Source organism: Eleutherodactylus coqui, unplaced genomic scaffold (genome assembly GCF_035609145.1).
Source record: "Eleutherodactylus coqui strain aEleCoq1 unplaced genomic scaffold, aEleCoq1.hap1 HAP1_SCAFFOLD_316, whole genome shotgun sequence".
Taxonomy (NCBI): domain Eukaryota; kingdom Metazoa; phylum Chordata; class Amphibia; order Anura; family Eleutherodactylidae; genus Eleutherodactylus; species Eleutherodactylus coqui.
This window is the reverse complement of record NW_027101835.1, coordinates 120,105-136,236: the sequence shown is the minus strand read 5'-3', so window position 1 is coordinate 136,236 and position 16,132 is coordinate 120,105. Positions and strand designations below refer to the sequence as shown.

General features: G+C 42.6%; 1 long non-coding RNA gene across 3 annotated transcripts in view; it reads right to left on the bottom strand.

Moving 5' to 3' along the window:
* Positions 1 to 5,895: 5,895 nt before the first annotated feature.
* The window catches only part of LOC136591518 (uncharacterized), a 30,835-nt gene continuing 20,598 nt past the window's right edge, over positions 5,896 to 16,132 (bottom strand). For 2 of the 3 annotated variants that reach the window (XR_010788012.1, XR_010788013.1), the window contains exons 2-5: positions 7,543 to 7,631; positions 7,402 to 7,467; positions 6,386 to 6,747; positions 5,896 to 6,166 (exon numbers count right to left, since the gene is read on the bottom strand). This is a non-coding gene — a long non-coding RNA (uncharacterized lncRNA). Of the gene's footprint in view, positions 6,167 to 6,385; positions 6,748 to 7,401; positions 7,468 to 7,542; positions 8,123 to 16,132 lie in introns of those variants that run through there. The other variant, XR_010788011.1, reaches the window with a different exon arrangement.

Sequence of the window (16,132 nt, the reverse complement as noted above, 5' to 3'; positions counted from 1 at the left end):
GGTGAGGTGTCTGGGGTGCTGTGGGCGCTGGGGGGTGGGGGGGTGAGGTGTCTGGGGTGCATGAATAAATGCATGGCTGGATATGTGTGCATAAGTGCGTGCGGATGCATGGATGGATGAGGCTGAATTAATGAATGAATGAATGCATGCATGGATGTGTGCAGGCCGCATGAGCGTTGGGATGAGGCCGCAAGGGCGGATGTGTTTGTACGTGATGATGGGTGCATAAGTCTGTGTGGATGCATGGATGGGGCCGCATGGGCGGATGTGTGTAGGCCGCATGGGCGGATGTGTTTGTACGTGATGATGCGTGCATAAGTCTGTGTGGATGCATGGATGGGGCCGCATGGGCGGATGTGTGTAGGCCGCATGGGCGGATGTGTTTGTACGTGATGATGCGTGCATAAGTCTGTGTGGATGCATGGATGGGGCCGCATGGGCGGATGTGTTTGTACGTGATGATGCATGCATGCATAAGTCTGTGTGGATGCATGGATGGGGCCGCATGGGTGGATGTGTGTAGGCCGCATGGGCGGATGTGTTTGTACGTGATGATGCGTGCATAAGTCTGTGTGGATGCATGGATGGGGCCGCATGGGCGTTGGGATGAGGCCGCAAGGGCGGATGTGTTTGTACGTGATGATGCGTGCATAAGTCTGTGTGGATGCATGGATGGGGCCGCATGGGCGGATGTGTGTGTGGTTGTGTGTGTGTGTATAGGGATGGATGCATGCATGTATGTATGTGTATGTGCAGATGGATGGATGTGTCTGTTGGTCTGTATCTGTGGGTGGGTGGGTTGGTTGTTGTAGCTTAGCATCTCTGTTGATCTACACCTTCTTGTCTTTAAAATGCAGAGCGTATACGTCGGAGCGCATCGGTGGCCATTGGAGATTCCTGGGTTTGGACTCGTGATATTCTTCCGAAGTTACTGCAGGAGGGTGAGTATTTGCACCACATTTTCTTTCCCACACACAGCAGATCAGTCACTTTAAAACACAAAATCACAATGCCTAGCTGCGTGGTTCCAACTTGCACTACATCCTGGAAGAAGGGAGGCGAAAGTGCTTGTCTTCATGTCTTTCCAACGAATATCGAAAAAACAAGACTTTGGCTACAGCAGGCTCCTCACATCTTTGTTGACGTTGAAGAGTGGCTTACTAAGATTTCCCCAAAAAAAGATTCTTACAGTTATCGTTTGTGCAGCAAACATTTCTTGGAGGATTGCTACATAACAGTCGGCGACCGTAAAAAATTGAAGCCCAATGCTGTGCCAAGTATATTCCCAACAGCGTTGGAAATTGAGACCCGGTTAGCGAAGAAAGGTGAACCTTCAAGAAAACGCAGAAGAATTGGGGAGACGCAGCAGCCAGAAAGTTCAGCCACAGAAACTTCGAGGGAAGAGACTTCGCACGAAGAATCTACCCTGGTTGCACCTAGCGCGGTTCAAGAAATGACAGTCGACGTGTATCTACAAGGTGATGAAACACAGCTAGAAATTCCTATGACAGTAATCAGTGAAGGTTGTACAGTAGATGCAAAGGTAATTGTCAATTTCAAAAGACAATTTGAGCAAAGAGAAACCGACAACGAAGCAAGCAATGCAGGGAGGGGTAAATGCAAGGCCTGTCAAGCAGCGGCAAATAAATCGCAACACAGGACACAACTCCAGTCAAGAAGCATTGGCATCCAATGCAATGAAGTAGAAGCCAGTCCACACCGGAATCCAATTTCATTTAAAATCCCACAGGGCACTCCGTGCTCTTCTACACCATTAAAAACCAATATGGGTAATACTGCCTTCCAAGAGATACCAGAAGAGAGCCCAATATCCAAAACAGCCAATGAGGCCGATAGAATCAATATGCAACCCTCAAGTTGCAATATTGCTTCTACTTTTGAGGAAAGCCTTTCAAGTGTTTTTTCTGATGATCAAAACGACTCGACATTCAAAGCATCGCAAGCATCGGAGAGTTCCGGTAGTGAGGATTTTGCCATTCCTTCTGATTCCAATAACCCCTTGAGCTACCCCTTACCAGAATTTGTAACCTTAGCTCCAACAGAGATGGACCCATCCGCTGAAGAAAAGTACATAGTTTTCAAAAGCTCCTTGATGGGTTTATTTTCAATGATCCCTTGCCCTTACCGAAATCAATGCTTTCTTAAACTAACTCATGTCAAGATTTTCCCAAAGGGATCAATGGTAATTGTGAAATCTTTCTGTGAAAGAGGCTACACCTGCAACTTGTGGCGAAGCCAACCACTCATCCACAATTGCCCGGCGGGGAACATTTTACTTGCTTCCAGTGTCCTTCTTAGCAGATCTAATTTTGCAAAAGTTAGTAATATGCTACATATTCTGAAACTTCAAGGAATCTCAAAAACCACTTTCTACCGCCACCAACATCACTTATTATTCTCAGTGATAGATAATCATTGGATGCAGCAGAGGGCAAATCTAATAGCAGAAATGAAATCAACACCCTTGTATTTAGCTGGCGATGGGCAATCCGATAGCCTGGGTTTTTCAGCAAAGTACACCGTTTATACTTTTTTGGAGTTGAAGAGCAAAAAAAATTGTGGGCTTCACGTTGGAACAACTTGTTCCACCTGCTTCGTCAGTTTCGCTCGAAACCACTGCATTCCAGAAAACACTAATTGAATTGATCGCCGATGAATTAAACATTCAAATAGTCACAACTAATCGGCATGTCTCCATACGTAAGGTAATGCGCCAGGAATTCCCAGAAATTATGCATGAATTTGATGTCTGGCATGTGGCCAAAGCTGTCGGCAAGCAGTTGCTTGTGGCTTCCAAAAGCACACACTGCGCAACCATTTCCCCGTGGATATCGAGCCTCAAAAATCATCTGTGGTGGTGTTCGCATACCAGTCAAAAAAATCCCGAATTACTGGTAGAAAAATGGAAATCGGCAACAAATCACATTATCAACGTTCACGAGTGGGAGAACAATGCCCAATATCACCGCTGCAGTCACGCCCTTCTTGAACCAACCACCGCTTGGTTAGCCCCTAACACTACAGCACATACCAAATTCAAAACCGTGGTTCTGAAAACAAGTTTACTGAAAGACATCCGCCATCTTTCCAATTTTTGTCACACTGGCGATTTGGAGATTTTTCACGCAAGTGTATTGAAATACAGGCCCAAACGAATTCATTTTTTTTATGACGGAATGGTGGCTAGAACGCAACTTGCTGTTCTAGACCACAATTACAACGTAGGTAGGATTCAAAAGCTCAGAAAAACACAATCAGAAGACGGGATAGAGGACCGGAAGTGTTACCGAGTGGAGTACTCAAAAGCACGGAAGCAGTGAATTTTGAAAGCTCTTTATGAGCCTAAGTCCATTGCATTTGTATTTGACATAATTCGTGAGATTGTGATGTTCGCCAAAGGTGAGATGTCCATCTCCTGGCATTCAAAATCCTCAGAATTCCCTCATAATATTGCACCTGTTGTGAAACCCAGTGAAGAGGAATTGGTTCACAAATTTCAAAGTCGATTTCCAAGGTAATCAAGAAAAAATTTTGGTGGGTATAAAAAAAAAAACAAAAAACCAACAAACTTTAACGAAAAATTTAGTAATATTTTTGTATCATGTGCAACCATTGTTTCATGTCTGTCTATTGTAAATAAGTGAACTACAATTTTCAACGGTTCGTCTGTCTCTTTTATCTGTGTCTCTTTATTACTTACTTTGTCTTTTGTATAGTTTACATGTGCGTTGCAATCTTATTTCCATGTGTGTATAGTAAAGATGAGCGAACGTGTTCGGCTCCGCCCCTTTTCGCCCGAACACCGAACTTTGCGAGCAATTCCGTGCTCGGGCGAAAAAAGTTCGGGGGTCGCCGTGGCAGCGCGGGGGGGTGCGGCGGGGAGTGGGGGGGAGAGGGAGAGAGAGAGGGCTCCCCCCTGTTCCCCGCTGCTGCCGCCCGCGCCGCCGTGCCTCTCCCCGCCCCCCGGCGCCCCCCGAATCTTTACGCGCGGACACTGAAGTCCTCGGTAAAGCCGGTGTCCGGGTGCGTAAGTGTTCGTTAAGAACACGTTCGCTCATCTCTAGTGTATAGTGATATTTATTTAACATTTTGGTCACTTATCCTTATTTATTTCCTATGCCCTCTAGTCCCTTTTGTTAATCGCATTAACATCCCTTTTTACTCTTTGCAATCATCTGCATAAAATGTCTTTTTTGTATAGAATGTATAACGGGTACAATGTGAAATGTTGCCGGTCTTATCCCATAAATCCTATGCATTTTTCCACGGGTGTTTCTAACTAATTTTACATTTTTTATTAATTTTTTAAATTTTGTAAAAAATTCGGTCCTTTACGGTAGAATTTTTAGTTAGGGAATTTTTAATTTTTTTAGATTGGTCTCGCAAGAGAATGAGGATCCTTGTCGTGGATTGCGGGCTTACGGTAAAATGACCAAATTAATGACACTCGTATTTAAAAGTATAGCCATAATATTTATAAAATGTTTTTGCACAAAAATTCTTAATTTGGTCATTTTATTAACCAATACCTCATTGCAAATTTTTTTTGATGTAAGTTATTGTACTAACATGACTTACAAAGTAGGTGCATGTGTTTGCGAATACATACGCACGCGCACCTTGTCCAAGTGTCCACGTGTCCACTTGTCCAAGTGTCCACTTGTCCAAGTGTACAAGCGTACATGTGTACATGGTTACGTCTGTCTGGGAGATATATATATTTATATATATAATCTCTCTCATACACACCCACGCAGACGTATGCATATATGTATGTATTACACACATACACACACACCTGTGGGTATGTTACATACATGCATACATAGACATACACGCGTATACTATATATATGTGTGTACACGCATATATACCCACACATATTTTGGTGAAGAAAACTATTTGTTCCATCACACCATCGATGTTGGGAGTGCATTGCAGCTATTACAGTACTTTCTGCTGAGACTTCAGCACTCGACAGCTCCCTGCTATAACGAAGCCTTGCCTCGCTGTGCAGGGGAAAGGTTCAGCACTGGACAGCTCCCTCCTCCCTTATAGAGACCTGCAAAGGAATACACAGGCAGGCAGGCAGAAAAACAGATAGAGGCAGACAGATAGAGAGAGAGAGGCAGACAGATAGAGAGAGGCAGACAGATAGATAGAGAGAGGCAGACAGATAGATAGAGAGAGGCAGACAGATAGATAGAGAGAGGCAGACAGATAGAGAGAGGCAGATAGATAGAGAGAGGCAGATAGATAGAGAGAGGCAGACAGATAGAGAGAGGCAGACAGATAGAGAGAGGCAGACAGATAGATAGAGAGAGGCAGATAGATAGAGAGAGGCAGACAGATAGAGAGAGGCAGATAGATAGAGAGAGGCAGACAGATAGAGAGAGGCAGATAGATAGAGAGAGGCAGACAGATAGAGAGAGGCAGATAGATAGAGAGAGGCAGATAGATAGAGAGAGGCAGATAGATAGAGAGAGGCAGATAGATAGAGAGAGGCAGATAGATAGAGAGAGGCAGATAGATAGAGAGAGGCAGATAGATAGAGAGAGGCAGATAGATAGAGAGAGGCAGATAGATAGAGAGAGGCAGATAGATAGAGAGAGGCAGATAGATAGAGAGAGGCAGATAGATAGAGAGAGGCAGATAGATAGAGAGAGGCAGACAGATAGATAGAGAGAGGCAGACAGATACACAGGCATACAGATATATATGTGTGTCAAAATACATACACTCACAACCCACAGTTTGTGTGTGTGTATATATTATACACACTAACATACGCATATGTAGTCATGTATATACATAATGATAGAACGATTAGTGATTATAGTCGAGACGTTCCAAATAAAAAAACCACACACTATATTTCACAAAAAAATGTATTAACATTTTAAAATCTGTAAAGCCTGAATACAAAATTGCACAAATTAAAACATCCTACAAGTTCAACTGGAAATCCAAATTGCTTTCAGTCGGGTCCATGTAGAACTGGAAACCAGTGTAATTTCCTTGCGGATCAGGGTAAGCTGTCCGTATTGATTTAATCACACACGCTGGTATGGGGATTCTATTGTTTTTCCCCAAGAATCCATGTATCCACGCTGTATAAGAGCGATATGCGCCCACACGCATAACCCTAAGAAAAAACGAAAGGAAATATATTAATATTTCTAAACTTATTAAAAAAATTTTAATAGTCTACATGAAAACAAAAAAAAAAGACGCATTGATATCTTATGTTTTTCCATGTTGCCTTTTTCACTAACCTTTTTTCCTTTTCAAATAAACTTTTTCCTTTGTTAAAAATTATACTTGCATTGTCTTGTGTGTTGTACAATAAAATTGTAATAAATACCTATTGTTTGTGGTGTCGTACTGTCTCCGGGTGACCAGTGCAGATAGTCTTATCGCGTGTTCTATGTTTTCGCGCACAAGCGCATACTGAGCAAATAACGGATGTTGTGTAACACATACGCAAGCTTCTGGTAACATCTGTAGGACTACTTTGTGTTCTCGACAACAGACACACTCCGCCACTGTGGGCATGCAAATGCACTGCCCACAGTGACACCACTCTTTGTTGGCAAGCCTGCCATGGGGATCTTCAGTGGATCCTGAAGCACCCGCTTCTGGTGCACCCTGCGGATCGTTTTGAAAACACTGGAGACTGCTTATGTCCGCCTGAGCATATAGCGAGTCTGCCAGTTGTTGTTGAACCTAAGAAGGGATTAATATGAAGAATACTGTATTTAATGTTTTAGGAAAAAAGGAAGGGGTACATTTTTAATTGTATGGTGTTGCTGAAAGCGGCATGATCATCCTTATTAGGCAGGGCACAGATTCCTGTATGTATATGTGCATACATACACAGACGTACGTACGAATTTGTATGTATATACACAGATGTACGTACGTGTTTGTATGTATATACTGACTTACGGGTGTGTATGCATTAACACGTACACGCGTGCGTACCGGTGTATGCCTAAACACGTACACGCGTGTGTCTGTGTGTATATATATATATATATATATATATATATATATATATATATATATATATATATATATATATTAAATATAATGTGTGTGTACACACGTAATTAAGTGTGACTGTATATACACATACACTCGTTCCTACGTGTGACTGTATATACACATACACTCGTTCCTACGTGTGTATGTATATACAGATACACACGCGCATGTGTGTATATACACACACACACGTGTGTATGTATATACACACGTGTGTGTATGTATATACACACATGAAATAATGTATTGAAATAATAAATTGTACAGGACTGATGCATAGTTGCGGTTTCAAACAATAAACAAAAAAAATTTTATACATATTTCAACACATACCGCCGAATAATGCCGAGTTTCGGGGAAATCCTCATCATTTTCCTCGCTATCAGATTAAAAGTCCTGCTAAAAAAAAAAAAAATGTATTCTGTTTATTACCATTGGTTTGCTGCAACCTTTCTATTTTCAGCAAAAACTTACCTCTCCAAAAGAATCGGATGAATAATCAAGCTCCTCAAATTCAAGATCTTCCTGGTACATGTTTGTTCTTGAATTGGACTACAAAAAAACTTTAAAAAAAACAAAAAAACACCAAGTTAGTGGCACTTCAATAACAGTTATGGAAGCAGCAGCATTTTCTAATAACAATCTTTTAAAGGTCCATGGCAGGCATAATTTAGGCAAATTTTAGATTGATTACTGGGCGATTGTGGACAGATTGTTGATAGCTAGCATTATCCGCAGTCTGTAGGCAGATAGCATGCATATTGTATGTAGAATGCAGGTTAATAGTGTCGATTGAAGGCAGTGTTTGTGTGTAGATTGCATGCAGATGCTATGTCTATTCCATGCAAATTTTCCGAAGATTGCATGATAATTGTATGAATGAATTGTGCGGAATGTATGCTGATTCAAAGCGGTTTGCAGTCACATGCACATTGCAGCACATGGCAGGCACATGGAAGCACACGGCAGGCACAAAAAAAAAAAAAAGGCAGGCACATGGAAGCATACGGCAGGCACAAAAAAAAGCAGCAAACGGAAGCACACGGCAGGCACATGGAAGCACACGGCAGGCAAATGGAAGCACATGGCAGGCCCCCCCAAAAAAAGAAGCACACGGCAGGCACCAAAAAAAAAACAGCACACGGAAGGCACAAAAAAAAAAAAAAAAAAACATGGAAGCACACGGCAGGCACAAAAAAGAATTAAAAAAAAAAGGACATGGCAGGCACACGGCAGGCACAGAAAAAAAAGCAGCACATGGCAGGCACACAGAAGCACACGGCAGGCACATGTTAGAACCCGGCAGGCACATGGAAGCACACAGCAGGCACAAAAAAAAAAAAGGGAAGCACACGGCAGGCAAAAAACAAAATAAAACAAAAAAACACATGGAAGGCACACGGCAGGTATATGGAAGCACACGGCAGGCACAAAAAAAACGAGAACACGCCAGGCACATGGAAGCACACGGCAGGCACCAAAAAAATAAAAAATACCCCTGGCAGGCACACGGCAGGCACATAAAAGCACACGGCAAGCACAAAAAAATAAAATAAAATACACTGCAGGCACATGAAAGAACACGGCAGGCACAAAAATAAAGAAAAAAAAAAAAAAGCCGGCACAAAAAAAAAGAAAAAAAAAATACACGGCAGGCACATGAAAGCACACGGTAGGCACAAAAAAAAAAAAATAAGCACATGGCAGGCGAATGGAAGCAGGCGGCATGCACAATAAACACTACAGTCGCGATAGCAGCACACAGCAGGAAAAAAAAAACGCAGCACATGGCAGGCACTATAAAAATGTAAGACACATTACTATACAGGGCATGCACAATACATTTTTCATGCACAGACTCACTGCATAAGGCAATGATCCTGTGCTAATAAAAGCATGAAAGAGTACCGCGGAAAGGTGCACTTACCTGCGCTTCTGTGTGGTCAAGAGATGGGAGAAACAGCTGTTTGCTGTTTTCTCCGGTAGACTCCACCTCCCGCTGTGACGCTTTCTGCCGACCAGCCAATGTGGCGGCTGGAGCGGCGTTTCATTCATTTGCAAGTGCACGCCTCCACCGATGACGTCAGTCACCTGCTCACGTGACCGGCGTCTCGGGACCGCGCATGAAGGCCTCCAGGAAGAGCGAGCATTGCACCGTGGAACGCACCCAGGGACAACGCAGGCGCCATCTTACATGGAGAAGTTTAAAAGTTATTATTTCTGCTAAACTGTAAGTAGGATGCGGTTTATAACCGCTCAAAAGGGCTGCTTTATGACGGGGGGTGACAGGGGGAATGGGCTAATAATATAAAATTTTGCGGTTTTGCCTCGGGACAACCCCTTTAAAACAAATTAAATTTCAGAAAAGCTTTGGGAGCTCAAGATGAATGTTTATGCGAAATCCAAGAAGCTGTTGTACAAACAGGTAAACTAAACATAATAATTCAAACTAATTGACTTTGAAGTTAATTTTTGTTTATTTAGCATCTATGAAAATATACCTACTTATCTTAACTCTAAGCTGCTCCATTACTTTACTGGGAATATAAAGTTTTGTGCTTAGCTTAAAGCCATATATAAAAGTTCTTCTAAATGTATATAGTATGATCATTTTCCTTAGGACTCTAAAATGTGGCAAAAAATGCCATTCTCACACCGTTATCCTACCAGCTGCAGGGTGTATTTTTTAGTGCTGTGCCACAGCTGCTGCAGAACATCAAAATATACACTATCAAAATAATTTTCAGACATGAATGTCTCTTTACTTCTAAGGCCGGAATCACACAGGCGAGAAACTTGCGCCAGTTTTCTGCGATGCAAGAGCCCGGAAAATGACACAACTATGAAATGTATTTTTTTCAATGTGTTTATTCCCATGTGCGACTTTTCTCTTTATGTGATCCTGCGAGAATTAAAAACCGCAGCATGTCCTGTCTTGTTTCAGAATGGTATGTCTTCTTGCCCATGTGTTCCTAAGGACCCTCTGTATTCTCGCATTGCCTTGTGTTGTCTTGCAATGTTTCTGTGATGCATTTTCATGCGTATTGCTATGGGAATATATGCAAATTTAAGCGGACGTGCTCATCAGCTTCTTAGCAGTGTGGAGGCCTGTTTGGAGCAGCGTGGAGGCAGGAGTTGTTGGCAACTTTCAAAAACACGACATACATTTATATAGACGAGGAGCACTTGATCTATCTGGTGCAGGGGCACCCCATCCTGTGGTACATCAGGAGAGTGGAGTACCATATCAGGAGCCGGAGGGACTTGGTGTAGGAGGAAGTTGCAGAGCTTCTTTTAGGGAAGCAGTGGGAGTCCCCACACTCCCTCCACAATACTGATGCCAGCCATAAGCCCCGTTCCCTGCAAATGATGCAACAGGATACCCGCCTGTATCACATCTTGTATCCAAGCTAAAGGCAGCCCAATAGGTTACTAGAGCCTCCATGCCCCCCTGTATCACAATTTGCATCCAAGCTAGAGGCAGCCCAACAGAGTACTAGAGCCTCAATGCCCCCGTATCACATCTTGTATTCAAGCTAGAGGTGGTACAACAGGGTACTAGAGCCTCCATGCCCACCCATATCCCATCTTGCATCTTGCATCCAGGCTAGAGGCGGTACAACAGGGTACTAGAGCCTCCATGCCTGCCCATATCACATCTTTTATCTAAGCAGGAGATGGTACAACGGGGTACTAGTGCCTCCATAGCCACCCATATCATATCTTGCATCCAAGCTAGAGGTGGTACAACAGGGTACTAGAGCCTTCATGCATGCTGTACCACATCTTGCATCCAAGCTAGAGGCCGTACAACAGGATACTAGAGCCTCTATGCCCACCGTTATCACATCTTGTATGCAAGCTAGAGGCAGTACAACAGGGTATTAGAGCCTCCATGCTGCCCTTATCACATCTTGTATGTAAGCTAGAGGTGGTACAGCAGACTACTAGAGCCTCCATGAGAAGGAAATATATATATCCTTGTAGGTAGATAAGAGAAAACAATGGAATATATACATTTATATAGATATAGTTATGTGCCTTTCTTTTTATATGTATACTAACTTTATTCTCATATGTACTAACTCTATGAAAAACTTAATACTTCGCCTTACATCAGATATGCCAAGATGCTTTGCAAGGCAAACAGAGAAAGAATGTCCAAAGAAACTGGATGAAGGTTAAAGTGAAGGAGAGAAGAGATATGGAGAATGCATGCTTAGCTGCTTTTTTAGAATTGAGTGGGTGATTCTTTGCACTGGAGTTAATTGAATATGTGATTTTCTGTACATAAGCCAGAGGCGCCATATCAAGATAACGACTGTTCAACTATGCATCTGAACTTTCACTATCTCAGGCCGGAAATCCGGACTTTCCATATATGGTTATACGGTGGAGTTGAGCCAATGAGCTCATCACCCATTTCTAGTTATGAGACCAAAGGGTATAAGATCCCATGTAATCTGTAATAAAGCGCGCGGCGCAGTCATGTCCCCGTGTGAGGAACTATACCAGACTCCGTGTGTGGTGTTTTCTTCCTTACCGCCGGCAGCGGGGCAAGTGGGGTGGGCCTGATTGGTGCTGTACTTAGAATTTCTCTGACAAATGGTGCCGAAACCCGGGACGACAAAACCGGAGCCGTGCAGCCCTGTCCACCCGGATCCACGCCACGGGGAAGCCGTCCTGCTGCAACCGAGCCTGATCAACTCACAGAACTCCAGGTAAGACCAGCATATATTTATGTTGTGTTTTACACTGCGAGTCTTGCAGCAGGAGGGACTATCTGTGTTTTGTGACCGGACGGGTTGGGTTAAGAGTTCTACACGGTAACTCGTGTGGGCTTCGGGTTTGCCGTCATGGACCACTGACCGTGATATGCGCATTAATCGCTCACCCAGAAACTAGTCTGTAGTCTATTTGTACTTTGAAGTCCATAGTGTTTTAACAATAGTGGAGATTGTTGTATCTGCAGAATTTTTTTTCCTCTTACTTTTCATTTTGTCTCATAGTAGAAGGGACCCTCGGTTTTAGTTTAGTTAGTTAATGGTTTAGCAGAGGAGGAGATGCACTCTATGAGATAGGTCTCATAGAAAAAGGGACTCTCGGTTGTTTTGCCTTATATATGGGGCTAACGATTTGATTTCAGAGAGATGCATTCTGTGAGGCTGGTTCCATAGGAGAAAGGACCCTCGGTTGTTTTGCCGGTATATAAGGGGCTGACAATTTGGAATTAAGAGGGATGCACTCTATGGAGCGTGTTATTATTATTGTTGTTGTTCTAATATGCGTAAGATCTTATTAAAGAAGACAGAGCCCTTTATGGGCCGCCGCCGTGCGGATCAATTGGTGGAGGAGAGACAGGAGTTCCAATGTGTAAAATGTAAGAAAACTTATGAAAATGTGTAACAAGGACCCGCACGGTAGATTACAGCATGGTGTCTGGGAGGAGGTCTTTAGGACCAAGAAGCGTGCCTTGAAAGATCAAGGTTTCCTAGAAAGTGCTGGAGTGAGGAGGAGAGAGAGACAGTCAGAGAGAGTTAAGTATGTACACATTATTTGTTTAGTAAAGTATCCGTAAGTGAAATGTTGGAAAGTACAGTAAGTGATCAAGAGGGTGTCGGGAGAGTGTCTATTGAAGGTTACATTGGCAGTTAGGTAGGGAGAGAAATATGGGGAACAAGCAAAGTCGAGAAGAAGGTTACAATGCATGTGATTTGTTGGCAAAGAGAGAGGAAAAGGTGTATAATATGTATAATCCATACTAGATGGATATATATATGTGTATATATGTATATACTGTATGTGCAAATGGTTAACTGAGCTTGCTTTTAGATGAGAAAGATTGTTTACATGAAGCTGCAGAGCTTGTGTTTAGTTTTCAAGGTCAAGCGATAAAGTAGAGAGAATGAAATAATGACCCTGGAAAATATCTTTGCTTGCTTAAATGGAATGAAAGCTTATAATGAATTTAATTAATTATACTGTCTTACAAGGCAGGAAATATAGCAATTTCTAAGGTATATTCTTACTTATACAGGGGTTGAAAATGCAAAACAACTCAGTCAGTGAATGCATATTCGGAGAGATAACAGTTGGTTTTACAAAGGTGGGGGCTTTCAGATTTCACTCCAAACTCAGGGTCACAGAAACTAAAATACTTTAGCGTTTAATATAGCATATAATAGCTTCAGTAAATAAGAAAGAGAGAATGTCTCAGTCACTCAGCAAACTTTTTTCACATAATTTGTCAAAGATAGCGCTCATTCACAATCTCATCTCAATAGAATCATGTACTTTATAACATTATAGCACTCACCTCAATGTTTTTCAACTGATGTATGTTTGTTTGTCAAACTTTTTTTTGTCTGTGCGTCTGTGTGTACTGGGACACCTTCAATAGGGGGTGACGGAGCAGACTTGAGCGCATGGATGGATGAAAGTTAATGCCCAGTGCTCAGGCTGTGATGAATGTGGGATGTGTGATGCAGATATTGACTAGGGATGGAGGTCCCCCCCATGCATGGGACTTTACTTGGTTGTGATGTGGATGCTTGGACGGTTAAGCTGAAATGAAGGTGTGAAAAAAAAAGACGCAAGCGACCAATATCGAAGGGGTGGAGCTAGATGATGTAAAGGACGTAATGTTTCATCCCTCTTGTCCACAAGGGAGGGGGTGAGGATCTTGAGCAGCTAGTAAAAGTTTTTTTGGTTTTTTTTCTCTCTCTCAAATTTGATAAGACATTGCAGGCAGGATCAGATTAATAATGAATTTGCTTAAAGGATATCACATTTCCAATATTAATAGATGTTTGTAGATTATTCTGCCCCGATGTAACTCATGTCTCTGTTATTGGTGCTAACATCTTACAGGCCTTATCTGCATCCATCAAATCTTTTTACAATGTGATACTACCTTGAACTCGGCTACTCTTCTTACAATTGAGTATCCTGGTTCAAAGGGGGGGGGGGGAGAAGGCATAGGTGATCTAGGTATTGCAAATCAGCCATTTTTAAATTTTTTGCAACAAGATTCTGATCTTTTTGAAATAGAATATCAGCCTGATTGTCTAGCATTGATGCAACAAGAAAATTTAAGTTTTAAAAAGTTACTGAAAGCCCTTGTTAACAATGCATATTTTGAGTTGTTTTTTATAGATGGTACCAGGGTGATTGACGACTCCACACTGGATATGTAGTGGTCACACAACAAGATGTCCTAAAAGCAGAATGCTCCGCATGTCGCAGTACAAGAAGCGGAACTAAAAAGGCCATCACTGAGGCGAGTAGAGTGGCCACAGGTAAGACGGCAACCTTTTACACTGACTCCCGGTATGCATTTGGCATAGCTCATGATTACGGCCCAACAGGGAAGGCCAGACAGTTTTTTACCTCAGCAGGACAGCCAATTAAAAATGATGCAGCGGTCTCACGGAGGCCCTACTTCTACCCGACAAAGTGGAAAGCTCACATCAATTCCTACACCGGAGAAGCAAGAGGCAACACCATCACAGACCACACAGCAAAAGTAGCGGCCCTCAAGCCGTGGAAGAAAAGAAGAAAAGAAGAATTTAACAATAACTTTGACTAAACCTTGGACTTTGATATGATCTTGGACTTTGATATGAATTTGGACTTTGATACAAACTTTGAACTTTGATATGCTAAAGACTTTACAGTTACAAGCCAGCAAGGAAGAAAAGAAAAAATGGAATAAAAAGGGACAGCATATGGTGAACAGTCAACAGCACTTGCCTACCACGGTCCCTGTGCCCCATGATGGCCCAGCTGACGCACGGAAAGACGCACCTCTATGTCAACGCATGAACGAGGACGGGTGGCTCCTTGGTTTTCTGTAGCTGCTGCATCATTTGTCCAATTTTGCATGATCTTTGCCGTAAGCAACAGGGCAGAAGTAAATTTGCCACATAACACTTGCCTAGACCACTCTACCCATTTCAGGGATTGCAAATTGGCTACACTCAGCTCCCACTTGTTGGGAAGCATGAATATGTGCTTGTTGTTGTTGTTGATGTTTTTCAGGTTGGAGACCTACTCTGTTGCCAAAGTAAATAAGCAGGTAACCGCATAGAAGCTCATGAATGAGGTAATCCGGAGATACGGGGTACCGGAAGTGATTGAGTCAAACAAAGGTACACACTTCACAGGTGAAATAATGCAACACATCATGTCTGTTTTGGGTATATTCCAGGCTTTTCACACACCCTACCATCCACGGAGTAGTGGGAAAGTAGATACAAAAGGCAATGAAGAAAACGGGCAAATCTTGAATTGAGTGTCTCCCATTGGTTTTTCTTTTTCTTAGGAGGGTACATGCCACAGTATCAGAGTTTGGGGAATGATTTTCTTGTTAATTTTGTCATAGGTCTCTCCAAGGAATTGTCAATAATGCATTCTGCAGTCTCTGCTTTTCTCCCAGGTCCTACAGATGAGTGTCACAATCTGAACCCAGGTGACAGGGTCTATGTAAAAAGTTTGAGAGAGAAACCCTGTTTAAAGGTCCTTACCAGATGTTGCTTACCACCCCCACTGCAGTCAAGCTCGAAGGAAAGCCCACTTGGATCCACACTTCGCACTGAAAAAACTCATGATCCTGCATATCCTTTACATGCTATAATGTGGTACAATTCCTCTAACACACACCTTTGACTACTGTACACTAGCCCCCTGTTTCAGAACAAATTAATACAATCAAATGTGCAATATGAAGAGTACACTGAGGGTAAGAATCCAACACCGCATCGTGCTAAGAGAGATGTTGACACTCAAGGTGGTAACTTTGATCCACATGTATACATAGATGTAATAGGAGTGCCAAGGGGGGTGCGGGATGAATTTAATTCTTGAGATCAGATTAAAGCAGGTTTTGAGTCCTTATTTGCTATTGTCACTGTTAATAATAATGTAGATTGGATGAATTATATCTATTACAATCGGCAGAGATTTGTAAACTACACCAGAGATGCTTTACAAGGGTTAGCTGACCAGTTAGGGCCCACTGCATCCATGGCCCTAGAGTGGCCCTGGATATGATTTTAGCAGAAAG